At 69.3% G+C, this 21,769-nt stretch overlaps 11 non-coding genes across 11 annotated transcripts; all 11 read right to left on the bottom strand.

Annotated features, from left to right (window-relative positions):
- Positions 1-2,408: 2,408 nt before the first annotated feature.
- Positions 2,409-2,527, bottom strand: LOC137214170 (5S ribosomal RNA). The gene has a single exon (XR_010938792.1). It is a non-coding gene; the product is annotated as a 5S ribosomal RNA (ribosomal RNA).
- Positions 2,528-3,465: 938 nt separating this feature from the next.
- On the bottom strand, positions 3,466-3,584 carry LOC137213598 (5S ribosomal RNA). The gene has a single exon (XR_010938233.1). It is a non-coding gene; the product is annotated as a 5S ribosomal RNA (ribosomal RNA).
- Positions 3,585-6,287: 2,703 nt separating this feature from the next.
- LOC137214168 (5S ribosomal RNA) lies at positions 6,288-6,406 on the bottom strand. Its single transcript, XR_010938790.1, has one exon. It is a non-coding gene; the product is annotated as a 5S ribosomal RNA (ribosomal RNA).
- A 938-nt stretch (positions 6,407-7,344) lies between these two features.
- On the bottom strand, positions 7,345-7,463 carry LOC137214167 (5S ribosomal RNA). The gene has a single exon (XR_010938789.1). It is a non-coding gene; the product is annotated as a 5S ribosomal RNA (ribosomal RNA).
- A 2,703-nt stretch (positions 7,464-10,166) lies between these two features.
- Positions 10,167-10,285, bottom strand: LOC137214166 (5S ribosomal RNA). Its single transcript, XR_010938788.1, has one exon. It is a non-coding gene; the product is annotated as a 5S ribosomal RNA (ribosomal RNA).
- Positions 10,286-12,988: 2,703 nt separating this feature from the next.
- Positions 12,989-13,107, bottom strand: LOC137214165 (5S ribosomal RNA). The gene has a single exon (XR_010938787.1). It is a non-coding gene; the product is annotated as a 5S ribosomal RNA (ribosomal RNA).
- Positions 13,108-14,045: 938 nt separating this feature from the next.
- LOC137214164 (5S ribosomal RNA) lies at positions 14,046-14,164 on the bottom strand. Its single transcript, XR_010938785.1, has one exon. It is a non-coding gene; the product is annotated as a 5S ribosomal RNA (ribosomal RNA).
- Positions 14,165-15,102: 938 nt separating this feature from the next.
- Positions 15,103-15,221, bottom strand: LOC137214162 (5S ribosomal RNA). The gene has a single exon (XR_010938783.1). It is a non-coding gene; the product is annotated as a 5S ribosomal RNA (ribosomal RNA).
- A 938-nt stretch (positions 15,222-16,159) lies between these two features.
- LOC137213597 (5S ribosomal RNA) lies at positions 16,160-16,278 on the bottom strand. Its single transcript, XR_010938232.1, has one exon. It is a non-coding gene; the product is annotated as a 5S ribosomal RNA (ribosomal RNA).
- Positions 16,279-18,981: 2,703 nt separating this feature from the next.
- Positions 18,982-19,100, bottom strand: LOC137214161 (5S ribosomal RNA). The gene has a single exon (XR_010938782.1). It is a non-coding gene; the product is annotated as a 5S ribosomal RNA (ribosomal RNA).
- A 938-nt stretch (positions 19,101-20,038) lies between these two features.
- Positions 20,039-20,157, bottom strand: LOC137214159 (5S ribosomal RNA). The gene has a single exon (XR_010938781.1). It is a non-coding gene; the product is annotated as a 5S ribosomal RNA (ribosomal RNA).
- Positions 20,158-21,769: the final 1,612 nt, after the last annotated feature.

Here is a 21,769-nt window from a genome sequence, read left to right as displayed (position 1 = left end):
TCGGCCCTGCCCGCCCACGCGGCGCTAGGCGCAGCCCGACCGCAGCCCGGGCCGGCCCTTCTGCCCGACAGCAGCTGGCCCGAAGCCACTGGGAGCCACCATTGAGTCGCCACGGCCCCTCAGCCCCGGCAAGGCCACCCTTGCCCCCACACCCCCCACCGAGCTCAGGACCCCGCCCCTGGTGGCCGGCAGGCCCGGGGAAGTGGCCCCTGCCCTCGATCCCGCACCCGCACCCGGCCGCGGTGACACGTCAGAGGGGCGGGGTGGTGGTGGGGCGGGGCTTTTGTCGGAGGGAGCTGTGGAGGGACACACCGGCACACAGGTGGCGGCGCCGGGGCTGGGCGCCGGTGGGGGAGGCCAGGTGCAGGTCGAGGGGCTCGCGGGCCGAAAGGACGGCAACTGGGCCCGCGGCGGAGTCTGGGTCTGGAGGGCTCTGAGCCTCCATCCGCTCTGGTGCCTCGGGTCTACCAGCCCGACGCCTGGTAGCGTGACACCCCACCGGCCCACAGACGTAGCCTCCCCAGCTGTGCTCACAGCGAGTCCAACCGCAGCCTGCATCCCTCCGCGGGACACTTGGATTACTCCCGCGATCCCCACGAGGTGCGGCACCCGGCGGCCGAATGGGCTGAGATCCTGCCCTTGCGGCGGCGCCCTGTGGCCACCTCCGCCTCCCTCACGGTACTGGCCGAGGCCTCGGACCAGCGGGCCCCGGCTCCCAGCTCAGCGCTGCTCCTCCGCCCCTCTCACCTCCTGCCCGACGTCCAGGCTACCGAGCACCCTCCACCCCCGCCCACCTTCATGCCACTCAGCCGGAACCCGGGAGGCAATGCCAACTACCAGGTGTATGACAGTCTGGTGCTGAAGCGGCAACCGCAGGAGGGCCAAGCGCGGGCCAACTCGCTGCTACCTTCCACCTCGGCCTCCAGGCCCTCTCTGCACGGGAGCCAGACTGGGAAAATGAACTTACCAGCAGCAAATGGGGGCAGGGGCAGGGGGCGGCAGGGCATGGAGAGAGGAATAAAGAGCGCCAGAGTCCAGGAAACATTGGTGGTCTGTGGCTTGGAAGCGCCACTACTTCTGCCAGCCTGGGTCCCTGCGCTTGGCTTCCTGCAATAAGAAGCCAGTGTCCCCTTCTTGGCCTGAGGGTCCCTTTGGTTTAGTGGCCACAGCTCTGCCAGCAGGCCCCTCCTGGTCCTATACCATGCACTAAGTACATCTGCAGCTGCAGACTCCAAACCCCTGGTCTCTGGGCACCTCCTCTGTGTCTCAGCTGTCCCTGTCCACAGAGAGCCTCATACAAGAAGTTGCTTCCAAACTGGGAGGTTCCACATCTGGGCAGGTCCAGCTCCAGGCCCAGTGAAGGGCATGAAGAAGGCTGAGGCTCTGGACTCCAGCCAGGCCTTCAGCAGGCCTCTGAGGCCAAGGTCTTCCTAGTCTCAAGAGGGGCCAAGAGACGCAATGTGTCATTTGAACAAGTGAGTCAGCGGGCGGTGAGCGAATGAATGACCGCTCGAGGGGATGTATGCCGGCCACCGGGCCCTGTTTGACTGTCCAGGCTCAGCTTACCTGACCCTGGTTACCAGGGAATGCCACTCTGGGCCCTCCTTTTCATCCCCCTCCCTCACTGTGACCTCACCACCTGCCCCATTATGACCCAGTCTGGCTCCCAGTTAAAACTGGAGGGCAGAGGGCCCAGGCAGTCCTGGGACCAACGGCCATGGGTGAGCGAAACTACTACCGAGCCGAGCCGTTCACTGGCCCCATCCCCAGGAAATGCCAGGAGCAAGGATACTCAATTCTTCTGATCCCGGTCAGCTTCATCTTGCTCAACGTGGGGATCAACATGGTGACTATGGTCAGGGCAGGATCTGTGCAGCGCGGCTGGGGGAGCCCTGGGGTCTTGAAGGGGCTGAGGTGGGAGGGCTGCTGGGGTGTGACCGGACAAGGGTTGGATTTCAGGGCTCACCCTGCTCCCGGCCTCCCCCCTCCCCTTCTTCCCTCAACTCTGGAGGCATCTGAAGAGATTCTTGCGGGCACTTTTCAATCGTATTTTCCACAAAGGTGAGTGGGCGCCGGCGTGGGTTCAGGGGATGTGGGCCTGTCCCCTTTCTTCTATCCCTGCCTTGATTCTCAGCCCCTCAGGAACCCAGGCCCTGACCCATCTCGCCTTTCCCCACAGACAAGCAAGCCAGCTGTGTAGGCACCCATTGCATGTGCATGCGCTGCTCCGTGGATCCCAAGAACCTGTGCTCAAGAGTTTCTTCCCACTTCTGCCATCGCCCAAGCTTCCTGCTCGGGCAGGTAAACCACCTTGCCTACTGCCTGCAGCGGGGCTCGGCGGGGGCGGAGCCGGCGGCCCCCCCGCCGCGGGCGAGTAAAGGAGAAGGCGGGCGGAGCGGGAGGCAAAAAGCCTACAGCACCCGGTATTCCCAGGCGGTCTCCCATCCAAGTACTAACCAGGCCCGACCCTGCTTAGCTTCCGAGATCAGACGAGATCGGGCGCGTTCAGGGTGGTATGGCCGTAGACGGGGGTGGGGGGCCGCGGGCGGCCTCTTGAGGCCCAGTTTCGCTGGCGCTGGCGCCTTAACGCCAGCCTTGCGGCCGGCCCGCCCCGGCAGGGCCCCCTCGCCCGCCCAGGCAGGGGGAACGGAGGTCTCGGGTATCGGGCGGCGGCGGAGGGTTTGGCGACCACCTCCCAGCCCAGGGCGGCCCTGACCCAGCAAACCCTTCGGCTCTTGGCGCCCCGCCCAAGATCCCGCACGTCGCTCACAGGGACGTGGCCCCGGAGGCTTCAGGGCCCGGGGCCCGCGGTCCCTTGGGCATCGGCCCTGCCCGCCCACGCGGCGCTAGGCGCAGCCCGGCCGCAGCCCGGGCCGGCCCTCCTGCCCGACAGCAGCCGGCCCGAAGCCACCGGGAGCCACCATTGAGTCGCCACGGCCCCTCAGCCCCGGCAAGGCCACCCTTGCCCCCACACCCCCCGCCGAGCTCAGGACCCCGCCCCTGGTGGCCGGCAGGCCCGGGGAAGCGGCCCCTGCCCTCGATCCCGCTCCCGCACCCAACCGCGGTGACACGCCAGAGGGGCGGGGTGGTGGTGGGGCGGGGCTTTTGTCGGAGGGAGCTGTGGAGGGACACACCGGCACACAGGTGGCGGCGCCGGGGCTGGGCGCCGGTGGGGGCGGCCAGGTGCAGGTCGAGGGGCTCGCGGGCCGAAAGGACGGCAACTGGGCCCGCGGCGGAGTCTGGGTCCGGGCCAGCCACCCCGGGAGCGTCTGGGGTGCGACTGCCTTCCAGGGCCGCCTTCTGGCCGCCTAGCCGGCCGGGCCGGCGGGGAGCGCCCCCGCGGGCGCGCGCCGTGGTGGGAGGGGCCTGAGGAGGTGGGGCCTGCAGCGCGGCCCGGCGGGGGCGGAGCCGGCGGCCCCCGCCGCGGGCGAGTAAAGGAGAAGGCGGGCGCAGCGGGAGGCAAAAAGCCTACAGCAACCGGTATTCCCAGGCGGTCTCCCATCCAAGTACTAACCAGGCCCGACCCTGCTTAGCTTCCGAGATCAGACGAGATCGGGCGCGTTCAGGGTGGTATGGCCGTAGACGGGGGCGGGGGGCCGCGGGCGGCCTCTTGAGGCCCAGTTTCGCTGGCGCTGGCGCCTTAACGCCAGCCTGGCGGCCAGCCCGCCCCGGCAGGGCCCCCTCGCCCGCCCAGGCAGGGGGAACGGAGGTCTCGGGTATCGGGCGGCGGCGGAGGGTTTGGCGACCACCTCCCAGCCCAGGGCGGCCCTGACCCAGCAAACCCTTCGGCGCTTGGCGCCCCGCCCAAGATCCCGCACGTCGCTCACAGGGACGTGGCCCCGGAGGCTTCAGGGCCCGGGGCCCGCGGTCCCTTGGGCATCGGCCCTGCCCGCCCACGCGGCGCTAGGCGCAGCCCGACCGCAGCCCGGGCCGGCCCTTCTGCCCGACAGCAGCTGGCCCGAAGCCACTGGGAGCCACCATTGAGTCGCCACGGCCCCTCAGCCCCGGCAAGGCCACCCTTGCCCCCACACCCCCCACCGAGCTCAGGACCCCGCCCCTGGTGGCCGGCAGGCCCGGGGAAGTGGCCCCTGCCCTCGATCCCGCACCCGCACCCGGCCGCGGTGACACGTCAGAGGGGCGGGGTGGTGGTGGGGCGGGGCTTTTGTCGGAGGGAGCTGTGGAGGGACACACCGGCACACAGGTGGCGGCGCCGGGGCTGGGCGCCGGTGGGGGAGGCCAGGTGCAGGTCGAGGGGCTCGCGGGCCGAAAGGACGGCAACTGGGCCCGCGGCGGAGTCTGGGTCTGGAGGGCTCTGAGCCTCCATCCGCTCTGGTGCCTCGGGTCTACCGGCCCGACGCCTGGTAGCGTGACACCCCACCGGCCCACAGACGTAGCCTCCCCAGCTGTGCTCACAGCGAGTCCAACCGCAGCCTGCATCCCTCCGCGGGACACTTGGATTACTCCCGCGATCCCCACGAGGTGCGGCACCCGGCGGCCGAATGGGCTGAGATCCTGCCCTTGCGGCGGCGCCCTGTGGCCACCTCCGCCTCCCTCACGGTACTGGCCGAGGCCTCGGACCAGCGGGCCCCGGCTCCCAGCTCAGCGCTGCTCCTCCGCCCCTCTCACCTCCTGCCCGACGTCCAGGCTACCGAGCACCCTCCACCCCCGCCCACCTTCATGCCACTCAGCCGGAACCCGGGAGGCAATGCCAACTACCAGGTGTATGACAGTCTGGTGCTGAAGCGGCAACCGCAGGAGGGCCAAGCGCGGGCCAACTCGCTGCTACCTTCCACCTCGGCCTCCAGGCCCTCTCTGCACGGGAGCCAGACTGGGAAAATGAACTTACCAGCAGCAAATGGGGGCAGGGGCAGGGGGCGGCAGGGCATGGAGAGAGGAATAAAGAGCGCCAGAGTCCAGGAAACATTGGTGGTCTGTGGCTTGGAAGCGCCACTACTTCTGCCAGCCTGGGTCCCTGCGCTTGGCTTCCTGCAATAAGAAGCCAGTGTCCCCTTCTTGGCCTGAGGGTCCCTTTGGTTTAGTGGCCACAGCTCTGCCAGCAGGCCCCTCCTGGTCCTATACCATGCACTAAGTACATCTGCAGCTGCAGACTCCAAACCCCTGGTCTCTGGGCACCTCCTCTGTGTCTCAGCTGTCCCTGTCCACAGAGAGCCTCATACAAGAAGTTGCTTCCAAACTGGGAGGTTCCACATCTGGGCAGGTCCAGCTCCAGGCCCAGTGAAGGGCATGAAGAAGGCTGAGGCTCTGGACTCCAGCCAGGCCTTCAGCAGGCCTCTGAGGCCAAGGTCTTCCTAGTCTCAAGAGGGGCCAAGAGACGCAATGTGTCATTTGAACAAGTGAGTCAGCGGGCGGTGAGCGAATGAATGACCGCTCGAGGGGATGTATGCCGGCCACCGGGCCCTGTTTGACTGTCCAGGCTCAGCTTACCTGACCCTGGTTACCAGGGAATGCCACTCTGGGCCCTCCTTTTCATCCCCCTCCCTCACTGTGACCTCACCACCTGCCCCATTATGACCCAGTCTGGCTCCCAGTTAAAACTGGAGGGCAGAGGGCCCAGGCAGTCCTGGGACCAACGGCCATGGGTGAGCGAAACTACTACCGAGCCGAGCCGTTCACTGGCCCCATCCCCAGGAAATGCCAGGAGCAAGGATACTCAATTCTTCTGATCCCGGTCAGCTTCATCTTGCTCAACGTGGGGATCAACATGGTGACTATGGTCAGGGCAGGATCTGTGCAGCGCGGCTGGGGGAGCCCTGGGGTCTTGAAGGGGCTGAGGTGGGAGGGCTGCTGGGGTGTGACCGGACAAGGGTTGGATTTCAGGGCTCACCCTGCTCCCGGCCTCCCCCCTCCCCTTCTTCCCTCAACTCTGGAGGCATCTGAAGAGATTCTTGCGGGCACTTTTCAATCGTATTTTCCACAAAGGTGAGTGGGCGCCGGCGTGGGTTCAGGGGATGTGGGCCTGTCCCCTTTCTTCTATCCCTGCCTTGATTCTCAGCCCCTCAGGAACCCAGGCCCTGACCCATCTCGCCTTTCCCCACAGACAAGCAAGCCAGCTGTGTAGGCACCCATTGCATGTGCATGCGCTGCTCCGTGGATCCCAAGAACCTGTGCTCAAGAGTTTCTTCCCACTTCTGCCATCGCCCAAGCTTCCTGCTCGGGCAGGTAAACCACCTTGCCTACTGCCTGCAGCGGGGCTCGGCGGGGGCGGAGCCGGCGGCCCCCCCGCCGCGGGCGAGTAAAGGAGAAGGCGGGCGGAGCGGGAGGCAAAAAGCCTACAGCACCCGGTATTCCCAGGCGGTCTCCCATCCAAGTACTAACCAGGCCCGACCCTGCTTAGCTTCCGAGATCAGACGAGATCGGGCGCGTTCAGGGTGGTATGGCCGTAGACGGGGGTGGGGGGCCGCGGGCGGCCTCTTGAGGCCCAGTTTCGCTGGCGCTGGCGCCTTAACGCCAGCCTGGCGGCCAGCCCGCCCCGGCAGGGCCCCCTCGCCCGCCCAGGCAGGGGGAACGGAGGTCTCGGGTATCGGGCGGCGGCGGAGGGTTTGGCGACCACCTCCCAGCCCAGGGCGGCCCTGACCCAGCAAACCCTTCGGCGCTTGGCGCCCCGCCCAAGATCCCGCACGTCGCTCACAGGGACGTGGCCCCGGAGGCTTCAGGGCCCGGGGCCCGCGGTCCCTTGGGCATCGGCCCTGCCCGCCCACGCGGCGCTAGGCGCAGCCCGGCCGCAGCCCGGGCCGGCCCTCCTGCCCGACAGCAGCCGGCCCGAAGCCACCGGGAGCCACCATTGAGTCGCCACGGCCCCTCAGCCCCGGCAAGGCCACCCTTGCCCCCACACCCCCCGCCGAGCTCAGGACCCCGCCCCTGGTGGCCGGCAGGCCCGGGGAAGCGGCCCCTGCCCTCGATCCCGCTCCCGCACCCGGCCGCGGTGACACGCCAGAGGGGCGGGGTGGTGGTGGGGCGGGGCTTTTGTCGGAGGGAGCTGTGGAGGGACACACCGGCACACAGGTGGCGGCGCCGGGGCTGGGCGCCGGTGGGGGCGGCCAGGTGCAGGTCGAGGGGCTCGCGGGCCGAAAGGACGGCAACTGGGCCCGCGGCGGAGTCTGGGTCCGGGCCAGCCACCCCGGGAGCGTCTGGGGTGCGGCTGCCTTCCAGGGCCGCCTTCTGGCCGCCTGGCCGGCCGGGCCGGCGGGGAGCGCCCCCGCCGGCGCGCGCCGTGGTGGGAGGGGCCTGAGGAGGTGGGGCCTGCAGCGCGGCCCGGCGGGGGCGGAGCCGGCGGCCCCAGCCGCGGGCGAGTAGAGGAGAAGGCGGGCGGAGCGGGAGGCAAAAAGCCTACAGCACCCGGTATTCCCAGGCGGTCTCCCATCCAAGTACTAACCAGGCCCGACCCTGCTTAGCTTCCGAGATCAGACGAGATCGGGCGCGTTCAGGGTGGTATGGCCGTAGACGGGGGCGGGGGGCCGCGGGCGGCCTCTTGAGGCCCAGTTTCGCTGGCGCTGGCGCCTTAACGCCAGCCTTGCGGCCGGCCCGCCCCGGCAGGGCCCCCTCGCCCGCCCAGGCAGGGGGAACGGAGGTCTCGGGTATCGGGCGGCGGCGGAGGGTTTGGCGACCACCTCCCAGCCCAGGGCGGCCCTGACCCAGCAAACCCTTCGGCGCTTGGCGCCCCGCCCAAGATCCCGCACGTCGCTCACAGGGACGTGGCCCCGGAGGCTTCAGGGCCCGGGGCCCGCGGTCCCTTGGGCATCGGCCCTGCCCGCCCACGCGGCGCTAGGCGCAGCCCGACCGCAGCCCGGGCCGGCCCTTCTGCCCGACAGCAGCTGGCCCGAAGCCACTGGGAGCCACCATTGAGTCGCCACGGCCCCTCAGCCCCGGCAAGGCCACCCTTGCCCCCACACCCCCCACCGAGCTCAGGACCCCGCCCCTGGTGGCCGGCAGGCCCGGGGAAGTGGCCCCTGCCCTCGATCCCGCACCCGCACCCGGCCGCGGTGACACGTCAGAGGGGCGGGGTGGTGGTGGGGCGGGGCTTTTGTCGGAGGGAGCTGTGGAGGGACACACCGGCACACAGGTGGCGGCGCCGGGGCTGGGCGCCGGTGGGGGAGGCCAGGTGCAGGTCGAGGGGCTCGCGGGCCGAAAGGACGGCAACTGGGCCCGCGGCGGAGTCTGGGTCTGGAGGGCTCTGAGCCTCCATCCGCTCTGGTGCCTCGGGTCTACCGGCCCGACGCCTGGTAGCGTGACACCCCACCGGCCCACAGACGTAGCCTCCCCAGCTGTGCTCACAGCGAGTCCAACCGCAGCCTGCATCCCTCCGCGGGACACTTGGATTACTCCCGCGATCCCCACGAGGTGCGGCACCCGGCGGCCGAATGGGCTGAGATCCTGCCCTTGCGGCGGCGCCCTGTGGCCACCTCCGCCTCCCTCACGGTACTGGCCGAGGCCTCGGACCAGCGGGCCCCGGCTCCCAGCTCAGCGCTGCTCCTCCGCCCCTCTCACCTCCTGCCCGACGTCCAGGCTACCGAGCACCCTCCACCCCCGCCCACCTTCATGCCACTCAGCCGGAACCCGGGAGGCAATGCCAACTACCAGGTGTATGACAGTCTGGTGCTGAAGCGGCAACCGCAGGAGGGCCAAGCGCGGGCCAACTCGCTGCTACCTTCCACCTCGGCCTCCAGGCCCTCTCTGCACGGGAGCCAGACTGGGAAAATGAACTTACCAGCAGCAAATGGGGGCAGGGGCAGGGGGCGGCAGGGCATGGAGAGAGGAATAAAGAGCGCCAGAGTCCAGGAAACATTGGTGGTCTGTGGCTTGGAAGCGCCACTACTTCTGCCAGCCTGGGTCCCTGCGCTTGGCTTCCTGCAATAAGAAGCCAGTGTCCCCTTCTTGGCCTGAGGGTCCCTTTGGTTTAGTGGCCACAGCTCTGCCAGCAGGCCCCTCCTGGTCCTATACCATGCACTAAGTACATCTGCAGCTGCAGACTCCAAACCCCTGGTCTCTGGGCACCTCCTCTGTGTCTCAGCTGTCCCTGTCCACAGAGAGCCTCATACAAGAAGTTGCTTCCAAACTGGGAGGTTCCACATCTGGGCAGGTCCAGCTCCAGGCCCAGTGAAGGGCATGAAGAAGGCTGAGGCTCTGGACTCCAGCCAGGCCTTCAGCAGGCCTCTGAGGCCAAGGTCTTCCTAGTCTCAAGAGGGGCCAAGAGACGCAATGTGTCATTTGAACAAGTGAGTCAGCGGGCGGTGAGCGAATGAATGACCGCTCGAGGGGATGTATGCCGGCCACCGGGCCCTGTTTGACTGTCCAGGCTCAGCTTACCTGACCCTGGTTACCAGGGAATGCCACTCTGGGCCCTCCTTTTCATCCCCCTCCCTCACTGTGACCTCACCACCTGCCCCATTATGACCCAGTCTGGCTCCCAGTTAAAACTGGAGGGCAGAGGGCCCAGGCAGTCCTGGGACCAACGGCCATGGGTGAGCGAAACTACTACCGAGCCGAGCCGTTCACTGGCCCCATCCCCAGGAAATGCCAGGAGCAAGGATACTCAATTCTTCTGATCCCGGTCAGCTTCATCTTGCTCAACGTGGGGATCAACATGGTGACTATGGTCAGGGCAGGATCTGTGCAGCGCGGCTGGGGGAGCCCTGGGGTCTTGAAGGGGCTGAGGTGGGAGGGCTGCTGGGGTGTGACCGGACAAGGGTTGGATTTCAGGGCTCACCCTGCTCCCGGCCTCCCCCCTCCCCTTCTTCCCTCAACTCTGGAGGCATCTGAAGAGATTCTTGCGGGCACTTTTCAATCGTATTTTCCACAAAGGTGAGTGGGCGCCGGCGTGGGTTCAGGGGATGTGGGCCTGTCCCCTTTCTTCTATCCCTGCCTTGATTCTCAGCCCCTCAGGAACCCAGGCCCTGACCCATCTCGCCTTTCCCCACAGACAAGCAAGCCAGCTGTGTAGGCACCCATTGCATGTGCATGCGCTGCTCCGTGGATCCCAAGAACCTGTGCTCAAGAGTTTCTTCCCACTTCTGCCATCGCCCAAGCTTCCTGCTCGGGCAGGTAAACCACCTTGCCTACTGCCTGCAGCGGGGCTCGGCGGGGGCGGAGCCGGCGGCCCCCCCGCCGCGGGCGAGTAAAGGAGAAGGCGGGCGGAGCGGGAGGCAAAAAGCCTACAGCACCCGGTATTCCCAGGCGGTCTCCCATCCAAGTACTAACCAGGCCCGACCCTGCTTAGCTTCCGAGATCAGACGAGATCGGGCGCGTTCAGGGTGGTATGGCCGTAGACGGGGGTGGGGGGCCGCGGGCGGCCTCTTGAGGCCCAGTTTCGCTGGCGCTGGCGCCTTAACGCCAGCCTGGCGGCCAGCCCGCCCCGGCAGGGCCCCCTCGCCCGCCCAGGCAGGGGGAACGGAGGTCTCGGGTATCGGGCGGCGGCGGAGGGTTTGGCGACCACCTCCCAGCCCAGGGCGGCCCTGACCCAGCAAACCCTTCGGCGCTTGGCGCCCCGCCCAAGATCCCGCACGTCGCTCACAGGGACGTGGCCCCGGAGGCTTCAGGGCCCGGGGCCCGCGGTCCCTTGGGCATCGGCCCTGCCCGCCCACGCGGCGCTAGGCGCAGCCCGGCCGCAGCCCGGGCCGGCCCTCCTGCCCGACAGCAGCCGGCCCGAAGCCACCGGGAGCCACCATTGAGTCGCCACGGCCCCTCAGCCCCGGCAAGGCCACCCTTGCCCCCACACCCCCCGCCGAGCTCAGGACCCCGCCCCTGGTGGCCGGCAGGCCCGGGGAAGCGGCCCCTGCCCTCGATCCCGCTCCCGCACCCGGCCGCGGTGACACGCCAGAGGGGCGGGGTGGTGGTGGGGCGGGGCTTTTGTCGGAGGGAGCTGTGGAGGGACACACCGGCACACAGGTGGCGGCGCCGGGACTGGGCGCCGGTGGGGGAGGCCAGGTGCAGGTCGAGGGGCTCGCGGGCCGAAAGGACGGCAACTGGGCCCGCGGCGGAGTCTGGGTCTGGAGGGCTCTGAGCCTCCATCCGCTCTGGTGCCTCGGGTCTACCGGCCCGACGCCTGGTAGCGTGACACCCCACCGGCCCACAGACGTAGCCTCCCCAGCTGTGCTCACAGCGAGTCCAACCGCAGCCTGCATCCCTCCGCGGGACACTTGGATTACTCCCGCGATCCCCACGAGGTGCGGCACCCGGCGGCCGAATGGGCTGAGATCCTGCCCTTGCGGCGGCGCCCTGTGGCCACCTCCGCCTCCCTCACGGTACTGGCCGAGGCCTCGGACCAGCGGGCCCCGGCTCCCAGCTCAGCGCTGCTCCTCCGCCCCTCTCACCTCCTGCCCGACGTCCAGGCTACCGAGCACCCTCCACCCCCGCCCACCTTCATGCCACTCAGCCGGAACCCGGGAGGCAATGCCAACTACCAGGTGTATGACAGTCTGGTGCTGAAGCGGCAACCGCAGGAGGGCCAAGCGCGGGCCAACTCGCTGCTACCTTCCACCTCGGCCTCCAGGCCCTCTCTGCACGGGAGCCAGACTGGGAAAATGAACTTACCAGCAGCAAATGGGGGCAGGGGCAGGGGGCGGCAGGGCATGGAGAGAGGAATAAAGAGCGCCAGAGTCCAGGAAACATTGGTGGTCTGTGGCTTGGAAGCGCCACTACTTCTGCCAGCCTGGGTCCCTGCGCTTGGCTTCCTGCAATAAGAAGCCAGTGTCCCCTTCTTGGCCTGAGGGTCCCTTTGGTTTAGTGGCCACAGCTCTGCCAGCAGGCCCCTCCTGGTCCTATACCATGCACTAAGTACATCTGCAGCTGCAGACTCCAAACCCCTGGTCTCTGGGCACCTCCTCTGTGTCTCAGCTGTCCCTGTCCACAGAGAGCCTCATACAAGAAGTTGCTTCCAAACTGGGAGGTTCCACATCTGGGCAGGTCCAGCTCCAGGCCCAGTGAAGGGCATGAAGAAGGCTGAGGCTCTGGACTCCAGCCAGGCCTTCAGCAGGCCTCTGAGGCCAAGGTCTTCCTAGTCTCAAGAGGGGCCAAGAGACGCAATGTGTCATTTGAACAAGTGAGTCAGCGGGCGGTGAGCGAATGAATGACCGCTCGAGGGGATGTATGCCGGCCACCGGGCCCTGTTTGACTGTCCAGGCTCAGCTTACCTGACCCTGGTTACCAGGGAATGCCACTCTGGGCCCTCCTTTTCATCCCCCTCCCTCACTGTGACCTCACCACCTGCCCCATTATGACCCAGTCTGGCTCCCAGTTAAAACTGGAGGGCAGAGGGCCCAGGCAGTCCTGGGACCAACGGCCATGGGTGAGCGAAACTACTACCGAGCCGAGCCGTTCACTGGCCCCATCCCCAGGAAATGCCAGGAGCAAGGATACTCAATTCTTCTGATCCTGGTCAGCTTCATCTTGCTCAACGTGGGGATCAACATGGTGACTATGGTCAGGGCAGGATCTGTGCAGCGCGGCTGGGGGAGCCCTGGGGTCTTGAAGGGGCTGAGGTGGGAGGGCTGCTGGGGTGTGACCGGACAAGGGTTGGATTTCAGGGCTCACCCTGCTCCCGGCCTCCCCCCTCCCCTTCTTCCCTCAACTCTGGAGGCATCTGAAGAGATTCTTGCGGGCACTTTTCAATCGTATTTTCCACAAAGGTGAGTGGGCGCCGGCGTGGGTTCAGGGGATGTGGGCCTGTCCCCTTTCTTCTATCCCTGCCTTGATTCTCAGCCCCTCAGGAACCCAGGCCCTGACCCATCTCGCCTTTCCCCACAGACAAGCAAGCCAGCTGTGTAGGCACCCATCGCATGTGCATGCGCTGCTCCGTGGATCCCAAGAACCTGTGCTCAAGAGTTTCTTCCCACTTCTGCCATCGCCCAAGCTTCCTGCTCGGGCAGGTAAACCACCTTGCCTACTGCCTGCAGCGGGGCTCGGCGGGGGCGGAGCCGGCGGCCCCCCCGCCGCGGGCGAGTAAAGGAGAAGGCGGGCGGAGCGGGAGGCAAAAAGCCTACAGCACCCGGTATTCCCAGGCGGTCTCCCATCCAAGTACTAACCAGGCCCGACCCTGCTTAGCTTCCGAGATCAGACGAGATCGGGCGCGTTCAGGGTGGTATGGCCGTAGACGGGGGCGGGGGGCCGCGGGCGGCCTCTTGAGGCCCAGTTTCGCTGGCGCTGGCGCCTTAACGCCAGCCTGGCGGCCAGCCCGCCCCGGCAGGGCCCCCTCGCCCGCCCAGGCAGGGGGAACGGAGGTCTCGGGTATCGGGCGGCGGCGGAGGGTTTGGCGACCACCTCCCAGCCCAGGGCGGCCCTGACCCAGCAAACCCTTCGGCGCTTGGCGCCCCGCCCAAGATCCCGCACGTCGCTCACAGGGACGTGGCCCCGGAGGCTTCAGGGCCCGGGGCCCGCGGTCCCTTGGGCATCGGCCCTGCCCGCCCACGCGGCGCTAGGCGCAGCCCGGCCGCAGCCCGGGCCGGCCCTCCTGCCCGACAGCAGCCGGCCCGAAGCCACCGGGAGCCACCATTGAGTCGCCACGGCCCCTCAGCCCCGGCAAGGCCACCCTTGCCCCCACACCCCCCGCCGAGCTCAGGACCCCGCCCCTGGTGGCCGGCAGGCCCGGGGAAGCGGCCCCTGCCCTCGATCCCGCTCCCGCACCCGGCCGCAGTGACACGCCAGAGGGGCGGGGTGGTGGTGGGGCGGGGCTTTTGTCGGAGGGAGCTGTGGAGGGACACACCGGCACACAGGTGGCGGCGCCGGGGCTGGGCGCCGGTGGGGGCGGCCAGGTGCAGGTCGAGGGGCTCGCGGGCCGAAAGGACGGCCACTGGGCCCGCGGCGGAGTCTGGGTCCGGGCCAGCCACCCCGGGAGCGTCTGGGGTGCGGCTGCCTTCCAGGGCCGCCTTCTGGCCGCCTGGCCGGCCGGGCCGGCGGGGAGCGCCCCCGCCGGCGCGCGCCGTGGTGGGAGGGGCCTGAGGAGGTGGGGCCTGCAGCGCGGCCCGGCGGGGGCGGAGCCGGCGGCCCCAGCCGCGGGCGAGTAGAGGAGAAGGCGGGCGGAGCGGGAGGCAAAAAGCCTACAGCACCCGGTATTCCCAGGCGGTCTCCCATCCAAGTACTAACCAGGCCCGACCCTGCTTAGCTTCCGAGATCAGACGAGATCGGGCGCGTTCAGGGTGGTATGGCCGTAGACGGGGGCGGGGGGCCGCGGGCGGCCTCTTGAGGCCCAGTTTCGCTGGCGCTGGCGCCTTAACGCCAGCCTTGCGGCCGGCCCGCCCCGGCAGGGCCCCCTCGCCCGCCCAGGCAGGGGGAACGGAGGTCTCGGGTATCGGGCGGCGGCGGAGGGTTTGGCGACCACCTCCCAGCCCAGGGCGGCCCTGACCCAGCAAACCCTTCGGCGCTTGGCGCCCCGCCCAAGATCCCGCACGTCGCTCACAGGGACGTGGCCCCGGAGGCTTCAGGGCCCGGGGCCCGCGGTCCCTTGGGCATCGGCCCTGCCCGCCCACGCGGCGCTAGGCGCAGCCCGGCCGCAGCCCGGGCCGGCCCTCCTGCCCGACAGCAGCCGGCCCGAAGCCACCGGGAGCCACCATTGAGTCGCCACGGCCCCTCAGCCCCGGCAAGGCCACCCTTGCCCCCACACCCCCCGCCGAGCTCAGGACCCCGCCCCTGGTGGCCGGCAGGCCCGGGGAAGCGGCCCCTGCCCTCGATCCCGCTCCCGCACCCAACCGCGGTGACACGCCAGAGGGGCGGGGTGGTGGTGGGGCGGGGCTTTTGTCGGAGGGAGCTGTGGAGGGACACACCGGCACACAGGTGGCGGCGCCGGGGCTGGGCGCCGGTGGGGGCGGCCAGGTGCAGGTCGAGGGGCTCGCGGGCCGAAAGGACGGCAACTGGGCCCGAGGCGGAGTCTGGGTCCGGGCCAGCCACCCCGGGAGCGTCTGGGGTGCGACTGCCTTCCAGGGCCGCCTTCTGGCCGCCTAGCCGGCCGGGCCGGCGGGAAGCGCCCCCGCCAGCGCGCGCCGTGGTGGGAGGGGCCTGAGGAGGTGGGGCCTGCAGCGCGGCCCGGCGGGGGCGGAGCCGGCGGCCCCAGCCGCGGGCGAGTAGAGGAGAAGGCGGGCGGAGCGGGAGGCAAAAAGCCTACAGCACCCGGTATTCCCAGGCGGTCTCCCATCCAAGTACTAACCAGGCCCGACCCTGCTTAGCTTCCGAGATCAGACGAGATCGGGCGCGTTCAGGGTGGTATGGCCGTAGACGGGGGCGGGGGGCCGCGGGCGGCCTCTTGAGGCCCAGTTTCGCTGGCGCTGGCGCCTTAACGCCAGCCTTGCGGCCGGCCCGCCCCGGCAGGGCCCCCTCGCCCGCCCAGGCAGGGGGAACGGAGGTCTCGGGTATCGGGCGGCGGCGGAGGGTTTGGCGACCACCTCCCAGCCCAGGGCGGCCCTGACCCAGCAAACCCTTCGGCGCTTGGCGCCCCGCCCAAGATCCCGCACGTCGCTCACAGGGACGTGGCCCCGGAGGCTTCAGGGCCCGGGGCCCGCGGTCCCTTGGGCATCGGCCCTGCCCGCCCACGCGGCGCTAGGCGCAGCCCGGCCGCAGCCCGGGCCGGCCCTCCTGCCCGACAGCAGCCGGCCCGAAGCCACCGGGAGCCACCATTGAGTCGCCACGGCCCCTCAGCCCCGGCAAGGCCACCCTTGCCCCCACACCCCCCGCCGAGCTCAGGACCCCGCCCCTGGTGGCCGGCAGGCCCGGGGAAGCGGCCCCTGCCCTCGATCCCGCTCCCGCACCCAACCGCGGTGACACGCCAGAGGGGCGGGGTGGTGGTGGGGCGGGGCTTTTGTCGGAGGGAGCTGTGGAGGGACACACCGGCACACAGGTGGCGGCGCCGGGGCTGGGCGCCGGTGGGGGCGGCCAGGTGCAGGTCGAGGGGCTCGCGGGCCGAAAGGACGGCAACTGGGCCCGCGGCGGAGTCTGGGTCCGGGCCAGCCACCCCGGGAGCGTCTGGGGTGCGACTGCCTTCCAGGGCCGCCTTCTGGCCGCCTAGCCGGCCGGGCCGGCGGGGAGCGCCCCCGCGGGCGCGCGCCGTGGTGGGAGGGGCCTGAGGAGGTGGGGCCTGCAGCGCGGCCCGGCGGGGGCGGAGCCGGCGGCCCCCGCCGCGGGCGAGTAAAGGAGAAGGCGGGCGCAGCGGGAGGCAAAAAGCCTACAGCAACCGGTATTCCCAGGCGGTCTCCCATCCAAGTACTAACCAGGCCCGACCCTGCTTAGCTTCCGAGATCAGACGAGATCGGGCGCGTTCAGGGTGGTATGGCCGTAGACGGGGGCGGGGGGCCGCGGGCGGCCTCTTGAGGCCCAGTTTCGCTGGCGCTGGCGCCTTAACGCCAGCCTGGCGGCCAGCCCGCCCCGGCAGGGCCCCCTCGCCCGCCCAGGCAGGGGGAACGGAGGTCTCGGGTATCGGGCGGCGGCGGAGGGTTTGGCGACCACCTCCCAGCCCAGGGCGGCCCTGACCCAGCAAACCCTTCGGCGCTTGGCGCCCCGCCCAAGATCCCGCACGTCGCTCACAGGGACGTGGCCCCGGAGGCTTCAGGGCCCGGGGCCCGCGGTCCCTTGGGCATCGGCCCTGCCCGCCCACGCGGCGCTAGGCGCAGCCCGACCGCAGCCCGGGCCGGCCCTTCTGCCCGACAGCAGCTGGCCCGAAGCCACTGGGAGCCACCATTGAGTCGCCACGGCCCCTCAGCCCCGGCAAGGCCACCCTTGCCCCCACACCCCCCACCGAGCTCAGGACCCCGCCCCTGGTGGCCGGCAGGCCCGGGGAAGTGGCCCCTGCCCTCGATCCCGCACCCGCACCCGGCCGCGGTGACACGTCAGAGGGGCGGGGTGGTGGTGGGGCGGGGCTTTTGTCGGAGGGAGCTGTGGAGGGACACACCGGCACACAGGTGGCGGCGCCGGGGCTGGGCGCCGGTGGGGGAGGCCAGGTGCAGGTCGAGGGGCTCGCGGGCCGAAAGGACGGCAACTGGGCCCGCGGCGGAGTCTGGGTCTGGAGGGCTCTGAGCCTCCATCCGCTCTGGTGCCTCGGGTCTACCGGCCCGACGCCTGGTAGCGTGACACCCCACCGGCCCACAGACGTAGCCTCCCCAGCTGTGCTCACAGCGAGTCCAACCGCAGCCTGCATCCCTCCGCGGGACACTTGGATTACTCCCGCGATCCCCACGAGGTGCGGCACCCGGCGGCCGAATGGGCTGAGATCCTGCCCTTGCGGCGGCGCCCTGTGGCCACCTCCGCCTCCCTCACGGTACTGGCCGAGGCCTCGGACCAGCGGGCCCCGGCTCCCAGCTCAGCGCTGCTCCTCCGCCCCTCTCACCTCCTGCCCGACGTCCAGGCTACCGAGCACCCTCCACCCCCGCCCACCTTCATGCCACTCAGCCGGAACCCGGGAGGCAATGCCAACTACCAGGTGTATGACAGTCTGGTGCTGAAGCGGCAACCGCAGGAGGGCCAAGCGCGGGCCAACTCGCTGCTACCTTCCACCTCGGCCTCCAGGCCCTCTCTGCACGGGAGCCAGACTGGGAAAATGAACTTACCAGCAGCAAATGGGGGCAGGGGCAGGGGGCGGCAGGGCATGGAGAGAGGAATAAAGAGCGCCAGAGTCCAGGAAACATTGGTGGTCTGTGGCTTGGAAGCGCCACTACTTCTGCCAGCCTGGGTCCCTGCGCTTGGCTTCCTGCAATAAGAAGCCAGTGTCCCCTTCTTGGCCTGAGGGTCCCTTTGGTTTAGTGGCCACAGCTCTGCCAGCAGGCCCCTCCTGGTCCTATACCATGCACTAAGTACATCTGCAGCTGCAGACTCCAAACCCCTGGTCTCTGGGCACCTCCTCTGTGTCTCAGCTGTCCCTGTCCACAGAGAGCCTCATACAAGAAGTTGCTTCCAAACTGGGAGGTTCCACATCTGGGCAGGTCCAGCTCCAGGCCCAGTGAAGGGCATGAAGAAGGCTGAGGCTCTGGACTCCAGCCAGGCCTTCAGCAGGCCTCTGAGGCCAAGGTCTTCCTAGTCTCAAGAGGGGCCAAGAGACGCAATGTGTCATTTGAACAAGTGAGTCAGCGGGCGGTGAGCGAATGAATGACCGCTCGAGGGGATGTATGCCGGCCACCGGGCCCTGTTTGACTGTCCAGGCTCAGCTTACCTGACCCTGGTTACCAGGGAATGCCACTCTGGGCCCTCCTTTTCATCCCCCTCCCTCACTGTGACCTCACCACCTGCCCCATTATGACCCAGTCTGGCTCCCAGTTAAAACTGGAGGGCAGAGGGCCCAGGCAGTCCTGGGACCAACGGCCATGGGTGAGCGAAACTACTACCGAGCCGAGCCGTTCACTGGCCCCATCCCCAGGAAATGCCAGGAGCAAGGATACTCAATTCTTCTGATCCCGGTCAGCTTCATCTTGCTCAACGTGGGGATCAACATGGTGACTATGGTCAGGGCAGGATCTGTGCAGCGCGGCTGGGGGAGCCCTGGGGTCTTGAAGGGGCTGAGGTGGGAGGGCTGCTGGGGTGTGACCGGACAAGGGTTGGATTTCAGGGCTCACCCTGCTCCCGGCCTCCCCCCTCCCCTTCTTCCCTCAACTCTGGAGGCATCTGAAGAGATTCTTGCGGGCACTTTTCAATCGTATTTTCCACAAAGGTGAGTGGGCGCCGGCGTGGGTTCAGGGGATGTGGGCCTGTCCCCTTTCTTCTATCCCTGCCTTGATTCTCAGCCCCTCAGGAACCCAGGCCCTGACCCATCTCGCCTTTCCCCACAGACAAGCAAGCCAGCTGTGTAGGCACCCATTGCATGTGCATGCGCTGCTCCGTGGATCCCAAGAACCTGTGCTCAAGAGTTTCTTCCCACTTCTGCCATCGCCCAAGCTTCCTGCTCGGGCAGGTAAACCACCTTGCCTACTGCCTGCAGCGGGGCTCGGCGGGGGCGGAGCCGGCGGCCCCCCCGCCGCGGGCGAGTAAAGGAGAAGGCGGGCGGAGCGGGAGGCAAAAAGCCTACAGCACCCGGTATTCCCAGGCGGTCTCCCATCCAAGTACTAACCAGGCCCGACCCTGCTTAGCTTCCGAGATCAGACGAGATCGGGCGCGTTCAGGGTGGTATGGCCGTAGACGGGGGTGGGGGGCCGCGGGCGGCCTCTTGAGGCCCAGTTTCGCTGGCGCTGGCGCCTTAACGCCAGCCTGGCGGCCAGCCCGCCCCGGCAGGGCCCCCTCGCCCGCCCAGGCAGGGGGAACGGAGGTCTCGGGTATCGGGCGGCGGCGGAGGGTTTGGCGACCACCTCCCAGCCCAGGGCGGCCCTGACCCAGCAAACCCTTCGGCGCTTGGCGCCCCGCCCAAGATCCCGCACGTCGCTCACAGGGACGTGGCCCCGGAGGCTTCAGGGCCCGGGGCCCGCGGTCCCTTGGGCATCGGCCCTGCCCGCCCACGCGGCGCTAGGCGCAGCCCGGCCGCAGCCCGGGCCGGCCCTCCTGCCCGACAGCAGCCGGCCCGAAGCCACCGGGAGCCACCATTGAGTCGCCACGGCCCCTCAGCCCCGGCAAGGCCACCCTTGCCCCCACACCCCCCGCCGAGCTCAGGACCCCGCCCCTGGTGGCCGGCAGGCCCGGGGAAGCGGCCCCTGCCCTCGATCCCGCTCCCGCACCCGGCCGCGGTGACACGCCAGAGGGGCGGGGTGGTGGTGGGGCGGGGCTTTTGTCGGAGGGAGCTGTGGAGGGACACACCGGCACACAGGTGGCGGCGCCGGGGCTGGGCGCCGGTGGGGGCGGCCAGGTGCAGGTCGAGGGGCTCGCGGGCCGAAAGGACGGCAACTGGGCCCGCGGCGGAGTCTGGGTCCGGGCCAGCCACCCCGGGAGCGTCTGGGGTGCGGCTGCCTTCCAGGGCCGCCTTCTGGCCGCCTGGCCGGCCGGGCCGGCGGGGAGCGCCCCCGCCGGCGCGCGCCGTGGTGGGAGGGGCCTGAGGAGGTGGGGCCTGCAGCGCGGCCCGGCGGGGGCGGAGCCGGCGGCCCCAGCCGCGGGCGAGTAGAGGAGAAGGCGGGCGGAGCGGGAGGCAAAAAGCCTACAGCACCCGGTATTCCCAGGCGGTCTCCCATCCAAGTACTAACCAGGCCCGACCCTGCTTAGCTTCCGAGATCAGACGAGATCGGGCGCGTTCAGGGTGGTATGGCCGTAGACGGGGGCGGGGGGCCGCGGGCGGCCTCTTGAGGCCCAGTTTCGCTGGCGCTGGCGCCTTAACGCCAGCCTTGCGGCCGGCCCGCCCCGGCAGGGCCCCCTCGCCCGCCCAGGCAGGGGGAACGGAGGTCTCGGGTATCGGGCGGCGGCGGAGGGTTTGGCGACCACCTCCCAGCCCAGGGCGGCCCTGACCCAGCAAACCCTTCGGCGCTTGGCGCCCCGCCCAAGATCCCGCACGTCGCTCACAGGGACGTGGCCCCGGAGGCTTCAGGGCCCGGGGCCCGCGGTCCCTTGGGCATCGGCCCTGCCCGCCCACGCGGCGCTAGGCGCAGCCCGACCGCAGCCCGGGCCGGCCCTTCTGCCCGACAGCAGCTGGCCCGAAGCCACTGGGAGCCACCATTGAGTCGCCACGGCCCCTCAGCCCCGGCAAGGCCACCCTTGCCCCCACACCCCCCACCGAGCTCAGGACCCCGCCCCTGGTGGCCGGCAGGCCCGGGGAAGTGGCCCCTGCCCTCGATCCCGCACCCGCACCCGGCCGCGGTGACACGTCAGAGGGGCGGGGTGGTGGTGGGGCGGGGCTTTTGTCGGAGGGAGCTGTGGAGGGACACACCGGCACACAGGTGGCGGCGCCGGGGCTGGGCGCCGGTGGGGGAGGCCAGGTGCAGGTCGAGGGGCTCGCGGGCCGAAAGGACGGCAACTGGGCCCGCGGCGGAGTCTGGGTCTGGAGGGCTCTGAGCCTCCATCCGCTCTGGTGCCTCGGGTCTACCGGCCCGACGCCTGGTAGCGTGACACCCCACCGGCCCACAGACGTAGCCTCCCCAGCTGTGCTCACAGCGAGTCCAACCGCAGCCTGCATCCCTCCGCGGGACACTTGGATTACTCCCGCGATCCCCACGAGGTGCGGCACCCGGCGGCCGAATGGGCTGAGATCCTGCCCTTGCGGCGGCGCCCTGTGGCCACCTCCGCCTCCCTCACGGTACTGGCCGAGGCCTCGGACCAGCGGGCCCCGGCTCCCAGCTCAGCGCTGCTCCTCCGCCCCTCTCACCTCCTGCCCGACGTCCAGGCTACCGAGCACCCTCCACCCCCGCCCACCTTCATGCCACTCAGCCGGAACCCGGGAGGCAATGCCAACTACCAGGTGTATGACAGTCTGGTGCTGAAGCGGCAACCGCAGGAGGGCCAAGCGCGGGCCAACTCGCTGCTACCTTCCACCTCGGCCTCCAGGCCCTCTCTGCACGGGAGCCAGACTGGGAAAATGAACTTACCAGCAGCAAATGGGGGCAGGGGCAGGGGGCGGCAGGGCATGGAGAGAGGAATAAAGAGCGCCAGAGTCCAGGAAACATTGGTGGTCTGTGGCTTGGAAGCGCCACTACTTCTGCCAGCCTGGGTCCCTGCGCTTGGCTTCCTGCAATAAGAAGCCAGTGTCCCCTTCTTGGCCTGAGGGTCCCTTTGGTTTAGTGGCCACAGCTCTGCCAGCAGGCCCCTCCTGGTCCTATACCATGCACTAAGTACATCTGCAGCTGCAGACTCCAAACCCCTGGTCTCTGGGCACCTCCTCTGTGTCTCAGCTGTCCCTGTCCACAGAGAGCCTCATACAAGAAGTTGCTTCCAAACT

This window comes from Pseudorca crassidens, chromosome 19, assembly GCF_039906515.1.
Source record: "Pseudorca crassidens isolate mPseCra1 chromosome 19, mPseCra1.hap1, whole genome shotgun sequence".
Classification (NCBI taxonomy): domain Eukaryota; kingdom Metazoa; phylum Chordata; class Mammalia; order Artiodactyla; family Delphinidae; genus Pseudorca; species Pseudorca crassidens.
Note: the sequence above shows the minus strand (reverse complement) of the source record. Positions and strands in the feature narration are given on the sequence as shown.